General features: G+C 46.3%; 1 long non-coding RNA gene across 1 annotated transcript; it reads right to left on the reverse strand.

Moving 5' to 3' along the window:
* Positions 1–20,146: 20,146 nt before the first annotated feature.
* Positions 20,147–25,241, reverse strand: LOC144376011 (uncharacterized). Its single transcript, XR_013436002.1, has 2 exons — positions 24,990–25,241; positions 20,147–21,850 (listed from the first exon to the last, which is right to left on the reverse strand). It is a non-coding gene; the product is annotated as an uncharacterized LOC144376011 (long non-coding RNA).
* Between the last annotated feature and the right edge of the window lie 2,606 nt (positions 25,242–27,847).

The following is a 27,847-nucleotide window of genomic DNA, read 5'->3' on the forward strand; positions in this document are numbered from 1 at the left end:
TGGTCTTACTGCTGCTCTTCCTCTCGTTTCTCTCCAGGCCACACAACCAGCCAAGAGGCTTTTTCCTTTTTTAATGGTATTGAGGATTGAACCCAGAGGCACCTAACCTCGGAGCTACACCTCCAACCCCTTTTGTTTTTTAAGACAGGATTTCACTAAATTGCTCAGAGCCTCACTAAGTTGCTGAGGCTGGCCTCCAACTCGCCATCTTCCTGCCTCAGCCTCCCTGAGCCGCTGAGATCACAGACCTGCACCACTGCGCTGGCTAGACCTTGGCTTTTAATTTTCCTCCTCAAAGGAGAAATTCCCCTCATGGGCATCTGGGCAGGGGCTGGGAGTGTCCGTCCCTGTGGGCTCCACCGTAGCCACCTACTTGCTGAGATCTTAGGTAAGTTATCTCACGTTTCTGTATCTCAGTTCCTCGTCTCTGAACATGGGACTATTCCCGGGTTGTAGTGGGGGTCACCTGGCTTCCCCAGATCAAATGGTCAAGACAGTGCCCCGCAGCCAGGAAGCGGCAGACAGCGGTCACCAGGGGGCCCTGCCTCAGGACTTGGACACGTTCTTAGCAAACACTTTCAGCCTCAGTTTGGAGGCTGAGCTGTCTGCACCAGCGAAAGGAAACACAGCCTCCTTTTTATTAAAAATGTTATTATTTGCAAGTTCGCATCCATTGACCCTAACACCTCGGGGGGCCCAGATTCTTGTCCGTGGGCCACTCCCGCCTCTCCTCCTTGCCTTTCCTGTGGCTGCTTCTGTGGTGTGGAGGCTGATTTGGTCGCTTACTGGTAGATCCTAAAAGGCGAGTGAGTGAGCGGATGCTTTTGGTTTTACACAAGAAGGTGAGAAACAATGTTTTCCTTACAGTCTGGGGACAGAAGATGGAAGCTGTTGGTAAGATGAAATAAATTCAATGAAGTTTTTTCTTTTTTTTTTCTTTTTCATGGTGGGTTAATCTTTTATGCATTTTGAAAACATGAACAGGGGCGTCGGGGTTCACTATCAAAAGCCATGAGGGGGAGGCTGAGTTTGTTCTGGGCCTGGAGGTGTTTGTGAGCTGGGAAAACGGCCACAGGGAGGCAGTAGAGCTCAGTGGCTAATAGCCTGGCTCTGGATTCAGACAGGTTGGAGTTTCAATCCAGGCTCTGGCGCCCGAATAGCTGTGTGATCCCCAGCGAGTTGCTTAACGGCTCTGAGCCTGAGTGTCCAACTTGACAAAATGGATGTAAAACTAGGACCTCATTCCTAGAGGAGTTTTCAGAGTTCATCAGGTAAGCTCTCTGAACAACAAGAGAATAAGGGAGCAACACATTTCAGAGAAGGGGTTAAATGTCGGCGTCAGGGCCCTGACGATCAGGTGGGAGGAATTTAGAGCTGATCACTGGATTCGGTGGTGCCTCAGGAGGGGCAGCTGGCTGACTGGGTGGGTTGGTGTTGGTGGAGGATCAGGCTGCTCATCTCTACCAAAGCAGGGGGAGAAACCACGAGGCAGGTGGTCTCTGCCCGCAGCACCCCCCGGAAGTCAGGGGTGAGCTTGAAGCCCGGTGACCTCTGAACTGCCCAGCGGGGATGGTCTCGGGCGTTCACTGGCACTGAGGTTGCAGGCGCTGACCCCGCATGCTCCATCCTCCCAGGCCTCTCAGGGAGCCTTGTCACCGCGCTGCGAGGGACTGCTGTCCCCAGCCCTTCTGCAGAGGAGGACTCGGAGGCATCCCGAGGTCCAGGGGCCTGTCACCGGGTCCCATCCTTTTCTGATTTCACCATCTTCCCCGAGAGACCCGGGGAAGCAGGGTCCTGGACTCTTGCTCTGTGTTTGGGGATAACAGGGGACAAGATGGGAGTGAGAAGCTGAGGCCTCTAAGGGCCATTGGATAGGACTCCAGGCCTTAGGGTTCTCTCCGGAATGAACCGGCTCTTTTCTGGCCGCTACTGATTTATAGAAAAGGGAAGAGCTGACACTGGGCAGAGAAAGGGCCAAAGCCAGACGGTTTTAAGAGGTTCTTCTCCGAAGTGCTTCCTTTCGACCCCAGAGCGATTCTTTGAGCCTTGGATCTGAGTCTGAGAAGGAAAATCGTATTTAACCACAAACATGCCACCCCTGGCACACACTTACCTCTCAATCCCATGAACACTTGGGAGCCAGGGACACAGATGCCACTTTACAGAAGAAGAAACGGAAGGTCAGGGAGGTTAAGGAAGCTTCCCGCCCTCCCGCACCAAATGGCAAGATTGGAAAAGTGAGCTCTACTCGCTCTGTACACCCTGCCTCATCTGCCAGGGCTGGTGCTGATTGCTGGGGATACGACAGTCCCCCTCCCTCCCTTCCAATAATAGAAGAGATAAGCCAGGCGTCCACAGGACCAACTGGAGTGGGGGGCAGCATGGACAGTCTTCTGGCGCCGGGCTGTGTCTTGTGCCTGGTGGCTTCATCAGGGCAACTGTGGCCCCGTGAAGAGGGAAGTGTTCCCATTTTACCCCTGGGGAAACTGTGACGGTTGCTGAAGACGGCACAGCAAGCAGTTGTCCCTGCCCAGCCGACGAGGGAGGCACCCCACACGGCACAAACAAGCTCCTTGGGCAGATGCGGTTGCGCTCGGTGCGCACAGCCTCAGCCTGAGTCATCTGCAAGTCGAGGAACCAGCCTCCCTGGACACACGAGGAGGCTGTTTTGTCCATTAGGTGGAGCTGGGCCCAGATGATGTGGTTCTAAGCAGAGAAGATGGCCACATTCCCACGGCGTCCCCTCTGTAAGCCCTTGGGCGCTGTCCAGGCCTGGTGACCCGTGGAAGAGGTGACGCTGTGCCCTGGTGTCTGAGCCACATGGCTCGGCCAAGTCCGCTGGGCTTCTTCCAGCTCAGAAACCCATTTGTTTCTACCCTTCAATGTGAACCAGATGTGGGCACCTGGGGCTGCAGGAGGCCCCGGGCCCTGCCCTCAGCACCTGGCCAGGGGGTGCTCGGGAAGCAGCGGCTGGTGGGCCTCCTCCTCCCCCTGCCCCTCGTCCCAGCCCTCACTGGCACCCCTGCACCGTCCCTCTCCCCCGGCACCATGTGAAGCAGGCTACGACTGGACAGATCTCAGAAGTCCAGAAGTCCTGGATGGTCCTCCAGGAACTTTCTGGGCCTCTAGCTCCATGGGTCATGTTCTTCCCACTCACAGTGTGAGTTTAGGAAAAAAGAAAAAAGTGCAAAAGGAGGCTGAGGGTGGGCACCCTTCAGTGCTCCCTCACCCCTCGTGATCTGGGGCGAGGAATTCACGTCTGCGTGGACAGTGGGCTCACCGGGCTGCAATCTGTTCCGGTCACTGTGGATTTTAATGATCAATCTGTTCCCGGGGTAGCCAGTGGGGGCCCATTCAAGCTACTTGCTGTGCCCCTTTGGTTACCACCCATCATTCTCTGAGCTTTCTACCAGGCTGTTCCAGGCTTCCCTGTCCTTCCCTGTCCCAGCCCTGGAGTCAGCTGGTTCTCCAAGGACCCTGGTTCTTTTTGGTGAAATGGTATTTAGAAGTCAAGATCTGGATGCTAAGTGTGCTCCTTGGTCGTAGGGCGAGGTTATTTCCTGTCCCTCTCAGTGACAGTGAGGGGACGTAGGTGTAAGCACACAACTATTCACATCTGTATTGATTTATTATTTTCAAAAGTTGTGGGAGTGTGGAAGTGGTTAGCTCAGGGGCAGAGTGTGTGCTAGGTTCCATCCCTAGCATCCCCCCAAAATTGTAGCTATGTATATTAAATATGTACATGTTATAGGTATTTATATTGCATATATTTATTCTATACATAGCAACATTTAGCATCTTAACCAGGATTAAGTGTACAGTTCAGTGGTGTTAAATACATGCACATGTTCAACTATCATCACTATCTGTTCACATAACTTTATATGCAAAACTAAAGCTCTCTACCTATTCATCAATGGTTGACTGGTTGACCTATTTATTTGTTTAATTTACTTTTTTTTCAAGTACTGAGGATTCAACCCGGAATGTTCTCCCTGAGCCCCATCCTCAGCCCCGCTCCTTCCTTTTTAAATTTCATTTTGAGACAAGGTCTTGCTAAGTGGCCGAGGCTGGCCTTGAACTGGCCACCTTCCTGCCTCAGCCTCCTGAGTAGCTGGGATCACAGGTGTGTGCCACTGTGTGCCCAACTCTAATTTACTTAATTTTTTGTGGTGCTGGGACAGAAGCCAGGGCCTCGTGCATGCTGGGCAAGGGCTCTACCATTGAGCTACCTCCTCAGCCTTTATATTTATTTTTATCTTTATGAAAAAAAACATGAGAATTGACCCTGATACATCCAAGTGTCACCCCATGCCACAGGCCACATCCTAGACTTCTCCGCTTCCTTATTGGTGACTCTCCTTGACAGCAATGGCCTCCCCTCCCTGACTGGACTGCAACTCCCCGTTCTTGGCCGTGTCCTGCTCATCCTGCTCGCCCTGCCTGGGCTGGGACCCGCGGTCAGACTGCGCTGGTGTGGGCTCCCGCTCCTTGCACGGTTGGGCACCCGCCTTGTCCCGTCCCCAGAACCTTCAGGCTGAGTGTTCAAGAAAGGAGGCGGCTTGGCAGCGAGATGGTGGAAGGACTCCTCTTCCCGTGGTTTTTGAGGACTTGCGGCTGCGTTTGGACCTCACCAGTGGCTGGGCTTGTCCGGCTCCAGCTTCACATCCAGGACACTGTGTTGTGTCACATCGTCCTGTCTCCTTAGTCTCCTCTGGCTGGTGACAGCATCTCCTCGTTCTTTCCTGAGGTCTTCTCATGATCAGGATGGGGATGTAGATACGGGGCAAGAAGGTGGAAGAGATGAAATGCTCTTCCCATCACGTCATAGCAAGGGACGTGTCGTAGCAACGTACGATAGTCACGTTTTAAAGACGGAGAGAGCGGGATTCCAAAGCTGCCATCTGCCTCAGGTCACATAGCCGGAGATGGTCCAGGGAAGATCTGAGCCCGGGTCATCTGAGTTTTGTAAAAAAATTCTTTTTTCTTATCTTGCTATTGGGGATTGAACCCAGAGATGCTTTACCATTGAACCATGTCCCCAGCCCTTCTTGTTTATTATTATTATTTTAAATTTTGAGACGGGGTCTCAATAGGTTGCTGAGGCTGGCCTTGGACTTGCAATCCTCCTGCCTCAGCCTCCCGAGTCGCTGGGATGACAGGCATGTGCCACTGTGTCTGGCTGTACATTTTTTTTTTTCTTTTTTTAGTTTGAGAAGGTCAGCTAGCTGGTCAAAGAAATAAAGCAAAGGGCGGAAGGTGAGAGATTTTGCCCACAGCTGAGGCTTCAGCCAAGGCTGAGTCACCCTCCCATGACCTCTTTCCCAGGGCCCTGTGTGGCTGGCGGGGTGTAGTAACACAAACCTGTAATCCCCGGCTCCTCCGAGGCTGAGGCAGGAGGTTCATGAGTTCAAAGCCAGCTTTAGCAATTTAACGAGACACTAAGCAAATCAGTGAAACCCTGTCTCAAAATAAAATTAAAAAGAGGTGGGGCTATGGCTCAGTGGTTAAGCACCCCTGGGTTAATCCTTGGTCTCCCCTCCCCTCCAAAAAAAAGGATTCCTCTGGTGCAAGTAGCAAAGCAGGCTTCTCTTTAAATAGATCTGTTAGGACCATCTTTTGTCTATGAGGTGGGATTGCCTGGTCCTGGTGTCTCTAGTGTGGGGATAAAAATAATCTAATATGATCATTTAAAAAATGCATTTTGGGGGGCTGGGGCTGCAGCTCAGCGGCAGAGTGCTTGCCTAGCACGTGTGAGGCACTGGGTTCAATCCTTAGCACCACATAAAAGTGAAGCAAATAAAAATAAAGACACACTGTTCATCTTCAACGACAAGAGAAGTGCATTTTTCTTGAGGGTCCAAGTTATATGAGAATCCTATCGCCAAAGAGCCTGCAGTCCTGAGGTCCTCCACGCTCTGTCCCTACAGTCTTCCCAGTGCCTTTTGCTTTTTGAGCCTCTCCCACTGGAATGCCCCAGAATAGGCACCTAATGGCTTCTGTGGTATTGGACGCGCCGTCCCTGCTTTGCCTGCTCCCAGCCTCTCTGCCACCACTGCTTTAGAGACTCTGGAACATCCTGAAGTTTCAAAGTCTCCGTCCCAAACCAAGTCCCCAAGGAAGGATTCAACCAGCATGTGTGTTTCATTTGGTCTTCACTTAATTAGGAAAAAAAAAAAAAAGTTAAAATTAGTTTGCAACATAAAAAAAAAAAAATCAGGAGCTCATCATCAAAGCCTGGATTTTGGCTTCTCTTGAAAAATCAGATGTGGCAATAAGTAGCCCACGTTCCTCATGGCAGCCCGTGGCCAGGGCGGAAGAACAGCTGCCCCCTTGGCTGTGGCGCTCCTGTTCATTCTGCTCCAGTCCTTGTCACTGACACCGTCCTAGCCTCACCCCTTGGGACTGTCTTCCTGGTCTCTCATTCATTCACTCAACAAACACTGAGCCTCCTCCCAGGCCAGGTTCTGCAGTCGGCTCCCAGATGAACCACGTCTATGTTGGTGGTTCCAGAACTACAGAGGTAAACCCTTCTAATGGGGGAGCATGGAGGAGGGGCCCCGAGCTCAGCCTGGAGGGACAGAGGGAGGCTTCCTGCAGAGACACATGCCCGGGAAACATGGGTTGCCATCTGAATTCCAGTGAGGTTTTTGTTTTGCTTTTTGGTACCAGGGATGGAACTCGGGGACACTGGACCACTGAGCCACATCCCCAGCCCCATTTTATATTTTACTTAGAGACAGGGTCTCACTGAGTGGCTTAGCACCTTGCTGTTGCTGAGGCTGGCTTTGAACTTGTGATCCTCCTGCCTCAGCCTCTTTAGCCGCTGGGATGACAGGCGTGCACCACCGCACCAGGCTCAAGTGAGGTTTTAAGGAGCCCCCTGACCTCGGGCTGTGGGGGCATCGCCTGTAGTTTGCTCTCCACGGCCTCAACTCTCTGCTAATTCTCACCCCCTCTTTCTTTCCGGAGTAGGACTGTCATGTTCATCTTGGGGCCTGTCACCGCTGGGAGTGGTCAGGGAGTGGCACAAAGACCCGTGTAGGTGGCTCAGCTGTGGTGTGAGATGACTTCAGGCTGGGATGACCTCTCACAGGAATCGCGGAGGCCCGGTTCCCTGGAGCTTGTGTCTGAGGTGGAGATGACAGGAGAAAGGGTGGAAAGGGTCTTGGAGTGGGCCAGCTTCGGCTTCAGTCCTGGTTTTACCCCTCATAGGCGGTGGGACCACAGGTAGTCATCACACTCTCTGAGCATGTTTCCTTGTCTGCAAGATGGGACTAACAGGTGCATTCACAGGGGACTGTCAACATTATGTGGAAAGCATGTAAAGTTTCAAGAGTAACCCAGGACTGAGAGTGTGCTCAGTGGTAAAGCACTCGACTAGCATATTGGTCGCCTGAGTTCCATCTCCAGCAATGCATGCACACACGCACGCACGCACGCACGCACGCGCACACACACACACACACCACATGGCAGTGTTGGGAACATAATAGAGGCTCAGCCGATAGACACTCATCGTCATTTTAGGGAAAAGTGTTCTGTAGAATTCCATCACCTGCATCGATTCAAGTCACCGTCACCACAGTCAGGACACAGAAGTGGTCCACCACCACTAGGCAACGCCTTCATCTTACCCCATAGCCAGCCACAGCATTCCTCCACCCCTAAGTCCTGCTCTATTCTCCATTACCATAATTTTGTCACTTTAGAATGGTATTCAAGTGGAATCACATTGACTTTTTTTGAGATGGGCTTTTTTCTCTCTGTGGAAAGCCCTGAGACCCGTCCAAGTTGTTGCACGTATCAATGGCTCCTTCCTCTTTCTTGCTGAGTAGTATTCCATTTCATGGATGTACCACCATGTGTTTATCTATTCACCTGTTGAAGAACTTCTGGCTTGTTTCTGTTTTTTTACTTGCAGTGGTCAATTTTGTGTGTCAACTTGGCTGGGTCATGGGATGCCCTGATTGTTAGTTAAACATTATTCTGGCTATTTCTATGAGAATGCTTTTGGATGAACCTAACTTTGATAGACTAAATAAAGCAGATCAACCTTCCTAATGGGTGAGTATCAGAGAATCATTTGAAGAACTGAAAAAAATCTCCCTTCTCTGGGTAAAAGAGAATTCCTTCTGCCTGATTGCCTTTGAGATGGGTATATATTTTTTTCCTGCCTTTGAACTTAAACCCAAATATCTGCCTTTCCTGAGTATCCAGTATACCAGGTTTCAGGCTAGAAATATACTTTTGCTTCTCCAAATTACTGATGGCAGGTCCTGCAGTTGTCAAGCTCCAATTCTTTTTATTACTTTTTTTTTTTTTAGTTGTTGATGGACCTTTATTTTATTTATTTATATGCAGTGCTGAGAATCGAACCCAGTGCGTCACACATGCTAGGCAAGTGCTCTTCCACTGAGCCCCAGCCCCAGCCCTATTGTTTCTTGATGGGGATTAAACCTAGGGTCTTGTGCCTGTGAGGCACACACTGTACCCCTTGGTTCCCCTTCAGCCCAAGCCAATTCCTTACAAATATCCATTTGGTTCCATTTCTTTGGAGACCCCTGACTAATAATACACGGCTATTACAAATAAAGCTGTTACAGACATTTGTGCATAAGATTTTGTTTTGTTATGATTTTTAAAAAGTTTTTATAGAATTAAATTTTTTTTTTTAGTTGTTTATGGATCTTTATTTTATTTTGCTTATTTATATGTAGTGCTGAGAATCGCATTCAATGTTCAAGGAAAGCGCTCTGCCGCCGAGCTACAACTTCAGCCCCTTGTTATGATTTTTGAGTCACTGTCTCCCCTCGTTGCAGAGGCTGGTCTCAGACTTGTGGGTTCAAGCGATCCCACCCCCTCAACCCAGCTCGTCCTATGTAGCTACAGTCCTATAGCTAGGATGATGGGTGCGGGTCACTGCACCCGGCCAAGATTTTGTATGAACTTTGAGTTTTCATTTCTTTGGGATAAACACTGAGGAGGGCCATTGCTAGGTCTTAAGGCAGGTGTATATTTAATATTTAACTTTATAAGAAATTGCCAAACCATTTTCAAGAATGGCTGCAACCTTTTTTACATTCCCACAGCTTGTCATCTTTATGATGCTAATTAAATTGCTTTGAAATGGGTTGACATTTGGAAGCCTGCTCATTCAGAGAAGTTTGCCCACTTGTATGATAACCAGGGCTGTCACAACTGCCACACATCTTGTCCTCCATCTGCCTTGCCCCAGTCCTGGGGATTGAACCCAGGGGCCCTCTACCACTGAACTACATTCCCTCAAGCACTTTTTAAAATGTTGAAACAGGGTCTCACTGTGTTGCACAAGTTGGCCTTGAATTGGCAGTCCTCCTGCCTCAGCCTCCAGAGTCGCTGGGATGACAGACAGGTGGACACCGGACCTGGTTACCACACCCGACCTGGTTTTAACGTTCACATATGTAAGCCAAGTAGAGCCTGCAGGTTGACAAATCTGAAACAACAAAGCTGCTGCCTCCGATTTTCTGACTGGCGAAAGGTCTTGCCAGGCTTTGGAATCAGCCGGGTGCAGGGAAGCGTCACCAGGAAACTCAGGCTGCCTGGACCCGACAGGAAGCGTGGGATGAAGCTTACTCCAGCTCTGGCTGTGGGCACTCCAGCTGGGCCTGAGGCCTCTAGGCCGGCTCAGTGTGCACCATCAGGAAATGGCCCAGCCTCTTAAAATGACCCCACCCCTGAAAAAAACAAAATTCACAAAAAAGGAAGCTCCAGACTCCATCTTTAGAGAATGGCACGGTATAGCCAGGAACAAAGTTGATGGGCAGAGGAGTTATGGCCCTGGGTTCCTGGGGCTTCACACACCCCTGTCAGTGGCAGGTGGCTTGGGGACATCTCTTCCTAAAGAAGGCTTCTGTGGCTTATCTACTGATGACACAAACTTCTTCCCATTTCTCCGCATCCTTCCTCACAACCCACGGGTGCAGAAGTATTTTTTTTACCTTGCTTCGGGTTATTATTACCTGATGACAGATTTTTTTTTAACATATTGCATTCTGGTGTTGATAAATAGACCCAATCAGATGTCACGGTGGGGTCCTGTGTGAGTTTGTATCATCACAGGTGAACTGCTGACTCCGTTGCATTAGGAAACTCCCAGGATAGGAGCTAGAGACTCTCCATGGTTCAGACCCTTTGCAAAGCTCCCCGTGGCTGTACGTGGTGGGTCTGGGGTTGGACCAGGGCATCAGGGGCTGGTCCCGTGCCTTGCCCTTATTGCCTTGGGGAAGCCAGGAGCCACACAGGTGGCCCCTGAGCACATAAGGTGTGGCTCGTCTGAACTGAGGTGGGATGAAGATGACTTGCTATGAAAAAAAAAAATGGAGATAGGATCAAAAGTAACTATTATCTGTGTCCATTTTAAAATGTGACCAAAGAAATATAAAATAGGCTGGATGTAGTGGCCCACACCTGTAATTCCAGTGATTCGGGAGGTTGAAGCAGGAGGATTCCAAGTTCGAGTCCAGCCTCAGCAAGTGAGCAAGACCATCGGCAACTCAGCAAGACCCTGTCTCATAATAAAAACAATAAAAAGGGCTGGGGATGTAGCTCAGTGGTCAAGTGCCCCTGGGTTCTTTTTGGTTTTTTTGGTACGGAGGAATGAACTCAGGGGCACTTGACCTCTGAGCCACATCCCCAGCCCTTTTTTGTATTTTATTTAGAGACAGGAAATGTGGGACAAGGTTGCTTAGTGCCTCCCTTTTTGCTGAGGCTGGCTTTGAAACTTGCGATCCTCCTGCCTCAGCCTCTGGAGCTACTGGGATTACACCTGTGCCCCTGGGTTGGTTTTTTTTTGGTTTTTTTTTTTTTTTTAATATTTATTTTTTAGTTCTCGGCGGACACAACATCTTTGTTGGTATGTGGTGCTGAGGATCGAACCTGGGCCTCACGCATGCCAGGTGAGCGCGCTACCACTTGAGCCACATCCCCAGCCCAACCCTGGGTTGTTTTTATTGTGCTAAAATACATATACATTTAGTCTTTTAACCATTTTAAGAGTATAACTTGGTGGCAGTGGGCACCTTCATGGTCTTGTGCAACCATTGCCATCATCCATTTCTAGAATTTTTTTTTATTGTTGTTATTTCCAAACAGAAACTCTGTACCTCCCCATACCCCTGCCCCTGGCCAGCCTCTGTGATACTTTCTGTCCTATGAATATTCCTACTCTAGGTTCCCATATAAGGGGAATTTGCATCTGATTTATTTCACTTAGAATAATGCTTTTTGGATTCCTCCATATTGCACCATGTATCAGAATTTCAATCCTTAAATTAATTAATTAATAATTAATTTAGTGGTGGTGGGTATTGAACCCAGGGCCTCACACAAATGCTGGGCAAACACTGTACCACTGAGCCACAACCCCAGCCCTTCATTCCTTTTCAAGGTTAAGTAATATTCCACTGTATGTGTACACCGCACTTTGTTTATTCACTCATTTGTCCTTCATGTGGAAGGACATTGGGGTTGATCCACCTTTTGGCTATTGGGAATAATGCTGCTAGGAATGCGGGTGCACAGATGTCTCTCTGACTCCTCACTTTCAGTTCTTTTGGGTCTGTATCTAGTGGTGAATTGCTGGATCACATGGCAATTCTAGGAGCCGACCAATTATTTTCCGCGGTGACTACGCCACTTTAAATCCCCACTGGCAGTGCACGTGTGTTCCAGATGAGTGGTTATCTCCCCGGAACATCGATGTTCGAAGTCCAAAGCGAATGCCTACCTGTTAGAACAAACCCGAACTGTTCAGGTGGACGTCAAGGTAGATGTCACGTCGAGGTAACTCCACTGAGTTGGCTGCGTCTCCGCCTGATCTTTATCGGTGCCTGCTGTGTCTCTCTGCCTCCATTTCTGCTGCTCATACCTCATTCTCTGCACAATCAACAAAGAGAACACATCACGGCCTGCCTGGAACCTTCCGTGCACCTCCAGCTCTCCTTGAGGTAAAGCCAGGTCTGGACATAGACACGGCTGCCCCCCAGCTCCTTGCCTAGCAGCATCTCCGGACTTTCCTCTCTCCTTTTTAGTTTTTTTTGTTTGTTTGTTGTTGTTATTGTTGTTGGTTCTGGGAATTGAACCCAGAGGCACTTGATCCCTGAGCTACATCCCCAGTCATTTTCATTTTCTCTGGAGACTTGCTAAATTGCCCAGACTGGCCTGGAACTTGCGACCCTCCTGCCTGATCCTCTCGCATCACAGGGAAACCCTCGTTTTCTCTTTTGCCGCCCTGCTGGCTTGCCTGCTGTAGTTCAGACCAGTCTTGGCATGGCCCTGCTTCTCAGGTGTGTGCAGAGCTGGTGACTGCTACCTCCTGCCCTCCCTTCTCTCTTTCAGATCCCTGGACCCATGGGGTCTTCTCAGAGAAGACTCTCAGGAATGGCCTATTTCTGTCCAGACCCTTAATCCCCTCGCCCTGCTTGCTTTGTCAATATGGCATTTATCGTCCCCTGTCCTGTTCACTGCCTGTTTGTTTTCCGTCTCCCTGACTCCTTTGGAGTGAGGCTTTCCCTATCTTGTTCATCTTGTCTCCCTCACCAAGGCCCAGAACAGCTTCTGGCAAAAGGTGCTCATTCCTTAGCTGCGTCTGTGTGCTAGATGGGTGGATGCCTGAATTAACACATTCGTAAAAGCACACAGGATTTTTCTTTGCAGATGTTTTACACATCTGAAATATGACTGTATTCAGATCTGCTTGCAGCATGAGTGAAAGTGACGGCTCATCAAGGGACTGCTGTGCTTTTGTGACATGACTGTCACAATCTTATAGGTACCATCTCGGCAATCATGCAGGTCTAAGGTATGAAGTGACACTGTAAAGCATCTCATTCACCCCATAGCTCACTCCTTTCCTAACATGAAAGGTGTGTTTTGCCTGGCTATTGGATAAAGCGTCACCCTTGGTGACACACTGCAGCCTATGAATCTGGTTTTCTGTTGCTGGGCTCAGGTTCACTTTCTCAGGTCTTCGAAGGAGGGGGCAAGTCACTCTCCCGTTACGCTCCCCTGAACCTCCTCTTGCAGGTGAGGGGTGGAGGTGGGTGGGGATGAACAGAAGAGGCCACAGACTTCGAGGTAGTGATATAGTGTCTTCCACTTTTTAAAACTGAGTTATCATTCATGGACCAAAAAGCTGATTCCTTTAAAATGTACAATTAGATACTTTTAGTAAGTTGAGTTATTCACCACCATCTAATTTTAGAACATTTCATAACCTCCAGATGAAACTCTTATCGTTCCCCACTTACCGTCTTCCAGCCATAGCAAGCATCTACTTTCTGTTTCTATGAATTTTCTTATTCTGTACATTGCATATATGTATATGGATCACACAATATATGGTCTTCTTTGATGTTTTCAAGGATCATAAATGCTATAGAACAAATCATTACTTCATTCATTTTCTTTAGGGGGGTACAAGGGATTGAACTCAGGGGTATTCAACCACTGAGCCACATCCCCAGCCCTATTTTATATTTTATTTAGAGACAGGTCTCACTGAGTTGCTTAGCACCTTGTCATTGCTGAGGCTGGCTTTGAACTTGTGATCCTTCTGTCTCAGCCTCCCGAGCTGCTGGGGTTACAGGCATGTACCACGGTGCCCGGCTCATGCATTCTTATTTTCAAATAATATACATGGAGTGGAAATAACACATTTTGTTTATCCATTCAATATCGATGGGCATTTTGGTTATATCCACATTTTGGCTATTATATAAATAATGCTGTTGCAAATATTTATGTGCGAATTTTTGTGTGGATATGTTTCTGGTTCTTTGGGTGGAGAGCCAGGAGTAGAATTGCTGGGTTCTTGAGCAATACAGAGCAACAGTATGTTTAATATTTTGAGAAAGGGTTCACCACTTTCCAAAGTGACTATGATATTTTATATTCCCACTGGGAATATGTGAAGGTTCCAATTTTTCCAAATCCTCACTAACCCTTCCTGTTATCCATATTTTTTCATTGTAGCCATGCTAGTGGATGTGCTGTGGAGTCTTGCTATGGATCCGATTTGCATTTCCCTAATGACTACTGATACTGAGCATCTTTTCATGGCAGCTTGTCTATCTTTTTTGGAGAAATATCTGCACAGGTCCTTTGCCCATTTTTAGATTAGTTGTCATTTTGTTGACAATAATTTATTGAGGTGTATAAGAGGTCTTTCTATATTCTGGATAGTAGGCCCTTATCAGATATGTGATTTGTAAATGCTTTTTTCCTATTCTTTTTTTTTTGGTACTGGGGATTGAACCCAGAGGTGCTGTACCACTGAGTCATATCCCCAGTCCTTTTTATTTTTATTTATTCACTTATTTTATTTATTTTTAAAAAATATTTTTAGTTGTAGATGGGCACAATAGTTTTATTTCATGTATTTGTATGTGGTGTTGAGGATTGAACCCAGTGCCTCACACATGCTCGGCAAACACTCTACCACTGAGCCATAACCCTAGCCCTTTATTTTTTATTTTGAGGCAGGATTTGTTTACAGTCTTGCTAAGTTGCTGAAGCTGACCTTAAACTTGCAATTCTCCTGCCTCAGCCTCCCAGGTTGCTTGGATTACAGGCATGCACCACTGCTCCTGGGTTCACTTTCTTGATAGTGTCCATGGGAGCACAAAAGCACAAAAATGACGATAAGTCCAACTTATCTATTTTGGCTTTTGTTGCTTTTGCTTTTGGTGTCACACCTAAGAAATCATTGTCTAATCCAAATTGAGTCATTCTGGTTAGTTAGGTTTGTGATCCATTTTTCAGTTAATTTTTGTGTGTGATGTAAGGCAGGGGGTTCCACTTCATTCTTTTGCATGTAGATATCTAGTTGCCTCAACAAAGTTTACAGAAACATTAATTATTAATAATAAATTGACAACGATTGTTATTTAATTAATAATTTATCAATGCTTTGGGAATTTATTAATCTTCCCCTATTGTTTGCTCTGATACCACCTATCAAAATCAATTGAATGTAAAGCCACTTACACTTATTTGTAGTGTTTAAACCAACCTAGGTTCGATCCCATCTTTGGATAAATAAGGGTTTATTTCTGGACTCCCAAATCGATTCCATTGATCTATATAAACATCCTATGCCAGTAGCACACTGTCTTGATCACTGTAGCTTTGTAGGAAGTTTTGAAACTGAGAAGTGTGAGTTCTCCAACTTTGTTCTCCAAATATTATTTTGGCTATTCTGGCCCCTTGCATTTCTATGTGAATCTTAGGATCAACTTGTCAATTTCTATGAAGAAGAGTTCAAAAAAATTTTTAAACTTAGAATACACTTCAGTGGCAAAGTGCCCCTGGGTTCAATCCCCAGTTACAAAAACAAAAAATAAAAAATTAAAATGTTTTGAACAAAAGTTCAGAGTTTAGTATAGTACCCTCTACACCTACCATCTGTTTTAAAAAATATTTTTTAGGGGCTGGGGTTGTGGCTCAGTGGTATAGCACTTTCCTAACACGTGTAAGGCCCTGGGTTCAATCCTCAGCACCACATAAAAATAAATAAGCAGAGAAAAGGTATTGTGTCCAACTACAACTAAAAAATAAATTAAAAAATATTTTTTAGGTGTAGGTGGATATAATACCTTTACTTTATTTTTACGTGGTGCCAGGGATCGAACTCAGTGCCTCACACATGCTCGGCAAGCGCTGTACCACTGAGCCACAACCCTGCTCCATCTACCATCTTTTTTAACGACTTTTAATATTTTGCCATGATTACTTCATAATTTTTCATTTCTTTTTAGAAAATCAAACATTGAAGAAGAGTTCCCTATCATTACTCCTCACCAAACTTGTACCCTTCTCAAACTTCTCCAGCGGTTACTACTCTCCTGAACTTCTATGCAAATCATCATAATTTTAGAATATTTATTTATACATTGATTATTTGGGGGGTTACTGATTGTTAGAGTCTGTAAACAAGTCTGGATGGCACCTGGCATTTTGCCAGAGGGAGTGGTTTGTGAAGTAACGCCAACAAGCCATTAAGTGTGGAGATTCCTTATTGGTTGACTGCATATCGAGTTTATGTTAATTAGATAAGCTGTGTGGAATGTACATATACCCCTCCTGTCCTACAATAAACGGCTCCCACTCCTGCTGTATCAATGTACACAAGTTGCTTGTCACCCCCCTGGTTATTTTGTTGCAGCTGGACTGCGGCAACTGATTAATTATAAATTATATCATGTATACATTATATTTCAACATGCTTTAAAATTTACATTTTTGAAATTTGTCCATGGTCATCTATGTAGCTCTGGTTCATTTGTGAGTATTTCTTAGCTCCCGAGTGGTATTCCCTTGTACAACTCCATGCAATTTATTTATTCAGGCTTCCATTAATGGGTATCTGAGTTGCTTGCAGTTTTTTGGCATGATGGAAAGAATTGCACCATTTATGTTTATCTCCTTTTGGCAAGTGTGTGAGAGCTTACATATGGTGCCTACTCAGAAGCTGGACTGATGAATTGAAGGATTTGTTCACCACTGATTTTTGCCAGTTTGGGCCAAACTGTTCTTCAAAGTGGTTGTGCTGGTTTCACACTCTCACCAGTACCGAATGGGGGTTTCCATTTCTGCACATCCTTAGCAACACTTGACATTGTCAGTCCTAAAGGATACAAAGTGGTCTTTCGGTTGTTTTGGTTTTTGTTTCCCTATTAATGAATCAGGGGGCTCTTTTCACATGCTTTTGACCATATTTTTGGGGTAGGGAGGGTATGAGGGATTGAACTCAGGGGCACTTGACCACTGAGCCACCTCCCCAGCCTCATTTTATATTTTATTTAGAGACAGGGTCTCGCTGAGTTGCCTAGTGCCTCGCTCTTGCTGAGACTGACTTTGAACATGAGATTCTCCTGCCTCAGCCTTCCGAGCTGCTGGGATCACAGCCGTGTACCACTGCACCCTGCTCTCTTGACCATTTTGTCTGTTTCTTTTTCCCTTCAGTGCTAGTGATGGATCCCCAAGGTCTCACCAGGGCAGCCAAGTAGTCAGCAACATCCTTTTAGTTCTAGTTGGACCCAGTACTTTTATTTTATTTACTTACTTTTATGTGGTGCTGAGGATGGAACCTAGTGCCTCGCATGGGTTGGGTGAGTGCTCTACCGCTGAGCCACAACCCCAGCCCTAGCAACATCCTTTTTTAAAATTTATTTTGAGACGAGGTCTTGACTAGATTGCCCAGGCTGGCCTTGAACTTGTGATCTTTCTGCCTCAGCCTCCTGAGTAGCTGAGATCACAGGCAGGAACCACCGTGTCTGGCTTTGTGTGAGTTTTCTCTTAATATCTTTTGCCCATTTTCCACTTGGGCTATTTGTTATTTTCTGGATTTTACAGAAGTTCTTTATCTTTTCTAAAAATAAATCCTAAAGTCTGTCACTTTATTTTCATTATTGGTTATGGTATCTTTTCTTCCTTCTGTCTTTCTTTCTTTTGGAATACGAGTTTTTCTTTTAAAAAAAATAATTTTATGTCTTAGGTTTTACTTGAGAAATGTTTTTCTACCCAATGTTATGAAGAAATCCCCTATGATTTTCTTCCTAAATGTTTTTATGTTATTTTAAATTATTTATTCCACCTGGGGATGGAACTCTGGACCTTGGGCCTGCTGGGCAAATGCTCTACCACTGAGCTAAGCCCCCAGCTCTTTCTAAATGTGTTAAATATTTGTTTTCACATTGAAGTGTCGATCCACCTTGAATTTATGTTTGTGTGTGTTTGAGGTACAGATGATCCAATTATCTCCTTTCATGTGGGTTACTAATTGTGCCAGGGCCACTATTTGGAGTATCCCAGCATCTTCTCAGAGAAAGTGGGGTGTCCTCTTAGTTAGATTTATCTTCATATGGTGAGTGTAATTTTCTGGCCTCTATATTCTCTTCCACTGGTCTCTACATTAATTTCTCCTTGCAAAAATATCACACTGTCTCAATTATAATATTATTAGAGGGCTGGGGTTGTGGCTCAGCGGTAGAGTGCTCACCTCACATGTGTGTGGCCCTGGATTCGATCCTCAGCACCACATAAAAATAAATATACTGTGTATTCACCTAAAACTAAATAAACATTTAAAAATATATATTATTAGAGCATTCAGAAGGGTATGTTCTTCTTCAAAACTCTCTTAGTTTTTGTTCTTCTTTATCAAATTCCACAAGAAAACCTGTTTGGATTTTTATTTTTTATTTTTTTTATTATTTTTTTTTTTTTTTTTTTTTTTTTAAAGAGAGAGTGAGAGAGAGGAGAGAGAGAGAGAGAGAGAGAGAGAGAGAGAGAGAGAGAGAGAATTTTTAATATTTTTTTTTATTCTTTAGTTCTCGGCGGACACAACATCTTTGTTGGTATGTGGTGCTGAGGATCGAACCTGGGCCGCACGCATGCCAGGCGAGCACGCTACCGCCTGAGCCACATCCCCAGCCCTTATTATTTTTTTTTAATATTTATTTTTTAGTTCTCAGCAGACACAACATCTTCGTATGTGGTGCTGAGGATCGAACCCTGGCCGTACACATGCCAGGCAAGCGCGCTACCACTTGAGCCACATCCTCAGCCCCAACTGTTTGGATTTTTATTTTTTTTATTTTTATTTTTATTGAAGACACATTATTGATTAAAAATTATAAAAAGTTAATAATTATAATTAATTAATAATTAATTATAATAAAGATTTTGGATGGAAAATGACATCTTTACAATATTCAGCCTCCCATCTATGAGCAGGTTTTATTTCTCCATTAGCTGTATATAGTTCTATGTCTTTCACTAAATCTGGAACTTTTTCCATAGAGGTTTTATATGTATTTTGTTAAGATTTATTCTTAAATATCATAAAATGCTTGTTGCTGTTGTAATGGGATTTTTTGTGTATGTGTGTGATACAGGAGATTGAACCCAGGATGCTCTACTACTTAGCTACATGCCCAATGCTTTTTTAATTTTGAGACAGGGTCTCACTACATTGCCCAGGCTGGCCTCAAACTTGTGATTCTCCTGCCTCAGGCTTCTGAGTTGCTGGGATTACAGGCACATGCCACTGTGCCTGGCTTAAATGGGACTTTTTTTTTTTTTAGGAATGACATCAGGTTTTTATATGCCAATATTATATTCAGAACTCTTCTGAACTCTTTTAAATCTAATATTTTGTCCAAGGATTTTCTTGGAGTTTGCCTCCCTAATTTTTAATACCACTTAATTTATTTTTCTTGTCTTTATTGCATGGCTTAGGCCTTCCAATACAATATTAAATAGAAATAGCGACAGGGGGTTTTCATTTCTTTTTTCTGATCTTAAAGAGAGGGCTTCCACATTTTCATTGTATTCGTGCATGTTTTCATAAAACTTTTCACCAGGTTAAGGAAGCTGACCCCAGTCTAGTTTCCTGAGTTTATTATTACTATTATATACAAATGTGGATGGTTCTTGCATACTGTTTTTGTTTTTATCAAGAAGATCATCGGGACTGGGGCTAGGGCTGGGCCTCAGTGGTAGCGCATTTGCCTGGCATGTGTGAGGCACTGGGCTCGATTCTTGGCACCACCTATAAATACATAAATAAATTAAAGGTCTATCAACAACTAAAAAAAAATTTAAAAAGAAGATCATATATCTTTTATCTTTCATCCTTAATTTTCTTTATTATGAAATATCTTAAAAATAGAGAAATGGAAATCATGTGCTACGTGCCTGTAATCCCAGTGACTCCAGAGGCTGAGTCAGGAGGATTGCAAATTTAAGGCCAGCCTCAGCAACTTAGCAAACCTTATCTCAAAATAAAATAAAAAGGGCTCAGTGTGTAGCCCTGGTTTCAATCGAGAGAGAGAGAGAGAGAGAGAGAGAGAGAGAGAACAATATAGATACATCAATAAGTTACAGGCCACAGGAGTCAACTCCAGGTGGTTTCTGAGGAGGAGAGTGGCACCTCTCAGAATTGCAGGGAACACTGGTCCTTTGACCTCAAAATGCTGCTCCCACAGCCAATTCCTCCATCACTCAACCCTGGAGACTCTACCAGTAGCCCAGGGGCCACTACCCCAAGAGACTGCTTCCAGAGGTGGAGTTACTCTTGGCCCACACAGCACAGGACTGATTCTTTTTTTTTTTTTTTTTTAAAGAGAGAGTGAGAGAGGAAGGGAGAGAGATAGAGAGAATTTTTAATATTTATTTTTTAGTTCTCGGCGGACACAACATCTTTGTTGGTATGTGGTGCTGAGGATCGAACCCGGGTCGCACGCATACCAGGCGAGCGCGCTACCGCTTGAGCCACATCCCCAGCCCCCAGGACTGATTCTTAATGGCCACACCCAGGTCCTAGGCTTATACCCCGGACACACAGAAAGACAATTCAGCAACCCAAAGAAAAAGAAAATGGTCACTAACACCTATGTACTCAGCAAGTAGTGTGATCAGGAAGGAAGGCAGTTTAGTGCAGTGGTGTCGAGCATAGATTCTGGATTCATTATTCCATGGATCTGTGGCTGTGTGATCTTTTTTTTTTTTAAGATACTAATTTTTTAATACTTTTAAAAAAGTTGCTTGTAGGCCTTTGTTTCATTTATTTACTTATATGTGGTGCTGAGAATCGAACCCAGTGTCTCACGCATTCTAGGCAAGTGCTCTACCACTGAGCCACAACCCCAGCCCCAGTAGCTGTGTGACCCTGAGGAAGTCACTTCACTGTTCTGTACTTCTGTTCCCCATATGCAAATTATAGATAATAACAGAAGATACCTTGTGGGATGATGGAATGAGGTGCTATATGTAAAATTCTGATACCGACGGCTAGCATCTAAGATGTGCTTTTTAAGTGTTAGCTGCGTTATGGGTGAGGTCCCACCAGGAAACAGATGACACTCAAGTTGGGTGGTTTTTGTTTATAAAGGGATGGTTTATGAAGGTGTAGCTTTATTGTCGAGGAGACCAGGTGTGGAGTTTCTTATACCTTCAGACTAGAAGAGGCAAGGAAAGGTAGAAAAAAAAATCAGACCTGCTTTAGTAAGCTTTTTCATCACTGTGACCAAAAGACTTGATACCAGGTGGCTGGAGAGTCCCATCCCACCCCCAGGCACCAGGAATAATGCCAGACTGAGGTGGCAGTGTTGACCTCTGCTTGCAGAAAGGGCCTTCAGTGGTGTCTGTAGCCCCTAGGCAAGGAGAAGTCTCTGTGGTCTGGTCCATGCATAGACTCCCTCCCAGCTGCCTTGGCCACTTTGTGCCGTGGCCCATTGAGGAAGCACTGGGGTTCCTGATATCCAGAGATGGGGCGTCTGGCCACCGGATGACAGAAAGCCTCCTCTGCCATGGATGTCCTTGGTTGGGCATTTTTTAGGGGACACAAATGTCTTCACACCCTGGGCCCAGTCCAAGGGACCCATCCATATGTCCCACCTCCAGACTCTCCCTGCTACCAGGTTTCCAGTCTTGTTCTTTCTCAGCCCCCAATCAGTCCGCCAACCTGTTGGCTGCCAATGAGTCAGGGTGGAAGTGGACAGTCAGTTGTTTGGTCTCAAGTTCTGCCTGCTGGGAAGATTCCCTTTCACGAGTGTCGTTTATGGCCAGGCTGGAGCGGGATGTAGTGCCGTGGTCATCTATTTCCAGTTGATGTCATCCTATAACACTGATTTTTCCAGAAGGCAAGCCTGCCAGTTCTTCTTCCTCCTCTGCAAACTGCTCAGAAGGAAATTTCCATGAGTCCATCATGTGGGTTGAGGGAGAGGTGATGAAGCAACAGGAGCTCCTCGTTACCTGCTCAGACGGTTTATGTTATACCAACGGCACTTTATATTGATCTCACCTGATGGAGAGTAATTATTGGTTAAAAAAAAAAAAGGGGGGGGGCCTGGCCTTTCCCCAGTCTGTCATTCTGGGAGGGCTTGGCAATATTTCACAGAGCCTCTGTGTAGGCCAGAGATGCTTCTGGTTGCATTGGGTGTGCGGGGATCATCAGGCCCAATGGCAGGACAGTGATCTGGACTGTGACAAAACTCTCTTCCTTTGTGAGCACTGGCAGACTTGCAGGTCCCCTAGAGTAGCATGCCCATATGTGATAGTCATTTCCAAAATTCAGGGGCCCAGCAAGGTGGACTTCAGGGTGAGCAGGACAAGGGGCAAGAATTTGTCTCTTACCTTAGAAGGAATGTTCTGATGTGCCCCAGACTGCTGGACCATAAAACCTCACAAGGTGGCAGGCTTTGTCGCCCACCGTCTAGTACGTGTGGCTTACTGAGGTGTGTGAGGCGATTGTTACTTACAGCTCATCCACGTAATGGACCAACATGGTGTTCTGTGGGCTGTTGGGATGATCAAAACCTTCTGGACTAGCATGGGATGGAGGAAACGGAAGTGGACAGATCCCTCAGGCAAAACAGCAGAGATCATCTGTATGGGCTCCTGCTTCTGATTTCCTATACTGATGGACACAGGCCAAAACAGAGATGGGAACAGCTGTCCCTGCCTTTTCCAGGTGTCTGGTGGTGGCATGGATGACTGCAATTTCCCTACGAGTCTGGAGCTGTTTTTGGCTTGCTGTCATGGCAGGACCTTTGGGATGCGGGGAGACCCAGGCCTTCTATTTAGCATTCCTGCCATCCTATCCTCACTCGGAACACCGTCCTGGGGATTCTGCCCTTTACTAAGTGTGTCCATATTCTAGCTCAGTGAGAGAGCACTTGCCTAACATGCACAAGGCCCCAGGTTCAGTCCCTAGACTTAGTGGCTTCAAACAACACATTTATTATCTTACAGTTAAGGAGGTTGGAGATCTGAAGTTGTCCTCATTAAGCCAAAATCATGGCACTCACAGCCCACGATTTTGGAGGCTCTAGGGGAGGAAGCGTTTTCCTGCCCTCTCCAGCTCCCGGGGGCTGCACATGTTTCTTGGCTCCTGGATCCTTCCTCTATCTTCAAAGCCAGCCTTGTTTGTTTGGGTCCCTCCCATTGTACCACCCCGAGACTGCTCCTGTCTCTCTCTTCCACATTTTAGGACACTTGTGATCAGAGTGGACCACATGATTCAAGATAATCTCCCTATTTTAAGATAATCTGATTAGCCAACCGAATTCCATCTGCAACCTTAATTCCCCTTCGTCACCAATGCAGCATATTCGCAGGTCCTGGGATTAGAGGTGGACGTCTTGCGGGTGGCATTCTTGCGCCCACCGTACTGCATACTAGGTGCCTGTCTTTTTGAAACAACCACAGAGTCTTGCCTTGTCTCAAGATTCTCCTTACTCCTGTTCTGCATAAACTCGAGTTCCTATCAGTAGACTGCAGAGGTGTTTTGAGTCACAGGAAATGTCAGTCCAGAGCTAATATCTAAGAACCCCCAGAAGGTCTGGATATTTCTTTTCTCCAGCATACAGCTATTCAGGACTGAGGCTTGGGTGAGATTTACAGTTATATCTATGAGCATTGCAGACCCCTCCTCAGAGGGTCTTGGCCTCTCCCTCAGTCAGTGGGTCCTGGGCCTCTGAGCTGGTAGGTCTGAGAGCTGCCGAGGAGGCCGTGATCCCCATGTGGCATCAAGTTTGATTTTTTCCCCGGCAGACCTGGAGTGTTTCCTCCTTAATTGTTAAGATCTCTCATTTTTTATACTGTTTTTTTTTTTTTTAGTTATTAATGGAACTTTATTTATTTATATGTGCTGCTGAGAATCGAATCCAGAACCTCACATATGCTAAGCAAGTGCTCTACCACTGAGCCACCACCCCAGCCCCTAAAGTCGTACCTAAAGTCGTAGGCACTTCCTAGGATCCCTGTGATCAACTGCTCATCACCACAGATCCCGGTGTCACAAAAAAGTCTGCACATGCTCCCTGTCGTTTATTAACTGTGCTACACGGTGTTGGACCAGCACCCACCTGGTGTCTACCCTTCTGGAATTTGGATATTCTTATTGAGACCAAGGATGCCAATTTCTTTGCAGCACCCCCCAGCTTCATCTCCAGTCCACAGTGACAATTGCCACAGAGATGAAAGTTATTGGTGTCCTTGTCACAATGTGTTTCTCGAAGTCTTGGTAAAGGGAATGTCCTTCAGGCCTTGACAGTAGAGAAAGGGAGAGATGGGGAGGGGTGGCCAAGAGGCAGATATATAGTTGATGATTTAAATATCCCATGTCTTTGAGCTTTAGACTCCTTCCTCTAGTACTCAGTGTTCCAGGGTATTCTTAACATCTCAACCTGAAAACTGCTGACCAAGCTGTCTCTGAAGCAATTATTATGATTGTCACTATTTTGCGTACTGGGTATTGAGCCCAGGGTCTTGTACATGCTAAGCAAGTGCTCCCCCACCCAGCCATTTTCCCACCGGTTTTTGTTTTGAGCCATATCTACTAAGCTGCTGAGGTTAACCTTGAGCTTGCAACACTCCTGCCTCAGCCTCCCACGTTGCTGGGGCTACAGGTGTGCACCACCATGCCCAGCTAGACAAGCTATTATTATTATGATGATTTTTAATGTTTAACAATCCTTGGCTTTCTGAGATAAATATCACTGGGATCCTTTTTATTTCCTCATGAATTCACTTTACATATGCTCGTTAGGATTGTTTAGGTTTATAACATATTGTTTAGGATTTAAGAATCTCTGTTATTTTCTAGCCACCGAAAGAAAGGTTTTCCCCAGGTACAACGAGTTCAGGGAGAAATGTCCTTGCATGAATGATTCTTCTTTCTCTGAAGGCTGATGGGGTCTGTCCTAACACTCTCGTCCTTGAAAGCCATGTCCGCCGCGCCCCCCCCCCCATCAACACCATGAGGATGTTGCCCCTTTCTTTTCCAGACCTGTAGGTCACCTGGTTATAGTGTTACCAGTCAGTAGAACCCAACTTTGGCACGTCATGGTGCACACGGAGCAGGCCATCTTTGTGAAGGGCGTGCTGGGGTCAAGAAGCAGCCTGGCCACTAAGGTTAGGGGAGCCCCTCTTGGGCTTACCTGTAATCCATTGGCCCCTGAACGTAGTCACCGTGACCACATTCTACTCCGTAACACATGAGGAAGAATGACAGTTGACTCTGCTCCCCTTTCTGCTGGCTGGAATGTGCCCATTGCTGGGGTCGTGACCCCTCTTGAACCACACTCTTGGGAGGACAGGTAATAAAATAAAAAGAGCCTGGATCCCCAGCAGCTAAGAACTGCTACCACGTAGACAGACGCGGAGCTCTAAGACTTCTTGATCTTGCTTCTCTAGCAGCCAAACCCACTTCCTCTACCATGTCAGCACTTAATGGTTTAACTCTATCGTTATATTCTTATTATTGTCCTGTTATCAATTTTGCAGTACTGGGGGATTGACTGTATCATTTAAGATTTTTATTTTACATGGTGATTATTTTGAAAGTTATAAGCAAAGAAAAGCAGCCACGGTCAAGTGCAGCTCCAAGGTAGGCAGCCAGCAGCTCTGAGGTCTGGCTGATGAAGCATAGAGTTGTACTGAAAACCTGGAACTGGATCAGGCAGCCCTGTGTCCAAATCCTGATTTAGCTTATCCTTAGCTGTGGTTCTAGGGTGGATTTCCTTCTCTGTAAGACACTGTGAGGATGCTAGTTAAATGTCCTAGCAGGGTTTAGCAACCCAGAGTGGGGCTTTGCAAATAGGAGCTGCCCTCTGTCCCAGGTTGCCTTTTGTCTCTCTGCCTCAGTTTCCATCTCTTGCTCTCTGTTCCCCTTTACTTGCATTTTCTGGTTTGCTTCTGGGTTCCTGAAACCAAGGTGGGTGAAGCATAAAGGGCCTTTAGGCAGCCAGCAGGGTTTCAGGATCAGCCTGTTATTTAATCTCCCTCCTTCTCCAAAGATGCTGCTTCAGTCAATCAAGAGATCCTGTGTCCTTTTTTCTCCCATTGGCTGCAGGGACATCCCTACAGACAATCGAGACCAAGTCAAACTCCTGAGACCTGCCAGCCTGCCCTTGCAGCCATCCCTTCTTTCTTGTACAGTCCTCCTTCCCCCCAGGAGGCCCAGGTCAGGGAGCTGGCACCCTGGGCCATCAAGCCGGTCAGGACTGTCACAGACCTGGGATGAGTCAGATCTTGGAAGAAGGCTGCCCCTCGGCTCCATGCTTCCCTGTGGTCTTGTCCCTAGGATTTGCAGGGCATGCTGAATATTACCTTAGGGAATCTGTGGGGTGGTGGGGGGAGAGAAAAGAAAAACAGAGAAGGAAGGAAACTGGTCTCAAATGCCACTTATCCCACAAGGGAGCGGAGGCCCCAACTTGGAGTCCCTCTTTGGGTAGTGGGGAGCCAGGCTTCCTGTGGCGGGGAGCTCGGGCCGCCTTCTCAGGCCTCCCTTCTCAGGCTTGGGTTCCACCCTGACTGTGGAGGCCCCAGACCACCTCACCCCTCCCTGAGAGCGCGACCTCTTGTGCAGCCACATAAAGGTAACCAGCGTCTGGTGGCTTTTGTGACAGGCTTGTCAAGAGACTTCCTGCCTTTGATGCATGCCATTCCCGTGAGCTGGGCTGGGCTTCTGAAGATGAGAGGATCCTTTAGACTTCCTGAGTGTCTCAACATTCAGACTCTTGGGGTTTGCGGTTAGAGGCGCTGGTAGGAACACTGTGTTCTACAAAGTGTGCCCTTTGGGTCTACAAAGTTAGCAGGCCAGGCTTTGTGCAAAATAGCCCCTAACCAAACTGACCTACAGGCTCCAAAAGACCCTTGACCTTGCTGCCTTTAGCAAAGAATGAATGAATGGACGGATGCGGGAGGACAAGGGGAGCTGCCCAGGTGAGGGGCTGGTGACAACAGGACTCTCCAGCTAATCTGCCCCTGCCCCCTGCTCCAGCACCTCAGGGCCACCTTCAAACGTAATCAGAAATTTTGCCATTGCTGAGAGTCACACGTAGGGCACTGTATTCTGATCCTCTTCTCGCTTACACATGGAGACACTGAGGCTCAGGGAGGTTGTGACTACCCAAGAGCACACCCAGGTAGGACTGGAACTCAGAGCTGGTTGACAGCAGAGCTAAGAGAGAACTTTCTCTTGCACCAGATTGGGAGCATCAGCAAAGTCAGGAGCTATAGGACAAGATCATTTTTAGTTACCTGGCCGAGGTAGGGTTTGTCAGGTCTCTCCACTGTGAAGACACTTCCTCCTGCCCCTTTCCAACCTGTACTCTTTGGATGAAAGTCACTACGTACAACCCACACTTCAGGAGTGCAGAGTTAAGATCAATCTTCTTGAGAGTGGACCATCTATGGAAATTATCTGGAATTCTTCTGCACGGGGAGTTTGTCTTTCATTTATTTATTCACCTTTTTTTTTGTTGTTGTTACTGGAGATTGAACCAGCGCCTCATACATACTAAGTACCCCCTCTATCACTGCACTATATTCTTAGGCCCTCAATTATGTATTTTTTTAAGCATATGCTACTGATACTTTCAAATAATATGCTCATTATATTTTCAGGGGAAGTACATTGCATTGAAATTAATGGGTGTCAAATGAAAAATCAAGTACAACAAATGTGCCAAAGATTATCCAGGAATATAAGGAAAACTGTGTGTTGGGAGGCCGAATTAAAACAAATGGGTCTGATTCTTGGAAACTCTTACTGATGTATCATTTCAACGTGAGGTGACCCTGGTTGTCTGTCTTTGCTGTTCACTGGGCAGTGAGTGTCTCCCACAGTAGTGGAGCGAGGACTGTGACTTTTGCCCTCACAGGACTGTCCGTCATTCACAGCTCCTCTCTGGGTGACTATCTTGTTCCCAGATCTACTTCTTCAAGGATATTGGTGCTCAGGTGGGAGTAAAGCCTCAGGTCTCTTCCCAGGGTGATCCTCTCCCTGACCCCA

The sequence above is a fragment of the Ictidomys tridecemlineatus genome, chromosome 3, assembly GCF_052094955.1.
Source record: "Ictidomys tridecemlineatus isolate mIctTri1 chromosome 3, mIctTri1.hap1, whole genome shotgun sequence".
NCBI lineage: Eukaryota > Metazoa > Chordata > Mammalia > Rodentia > Sciuridae > Ictidomys > Ictidomys tridecemlineatus.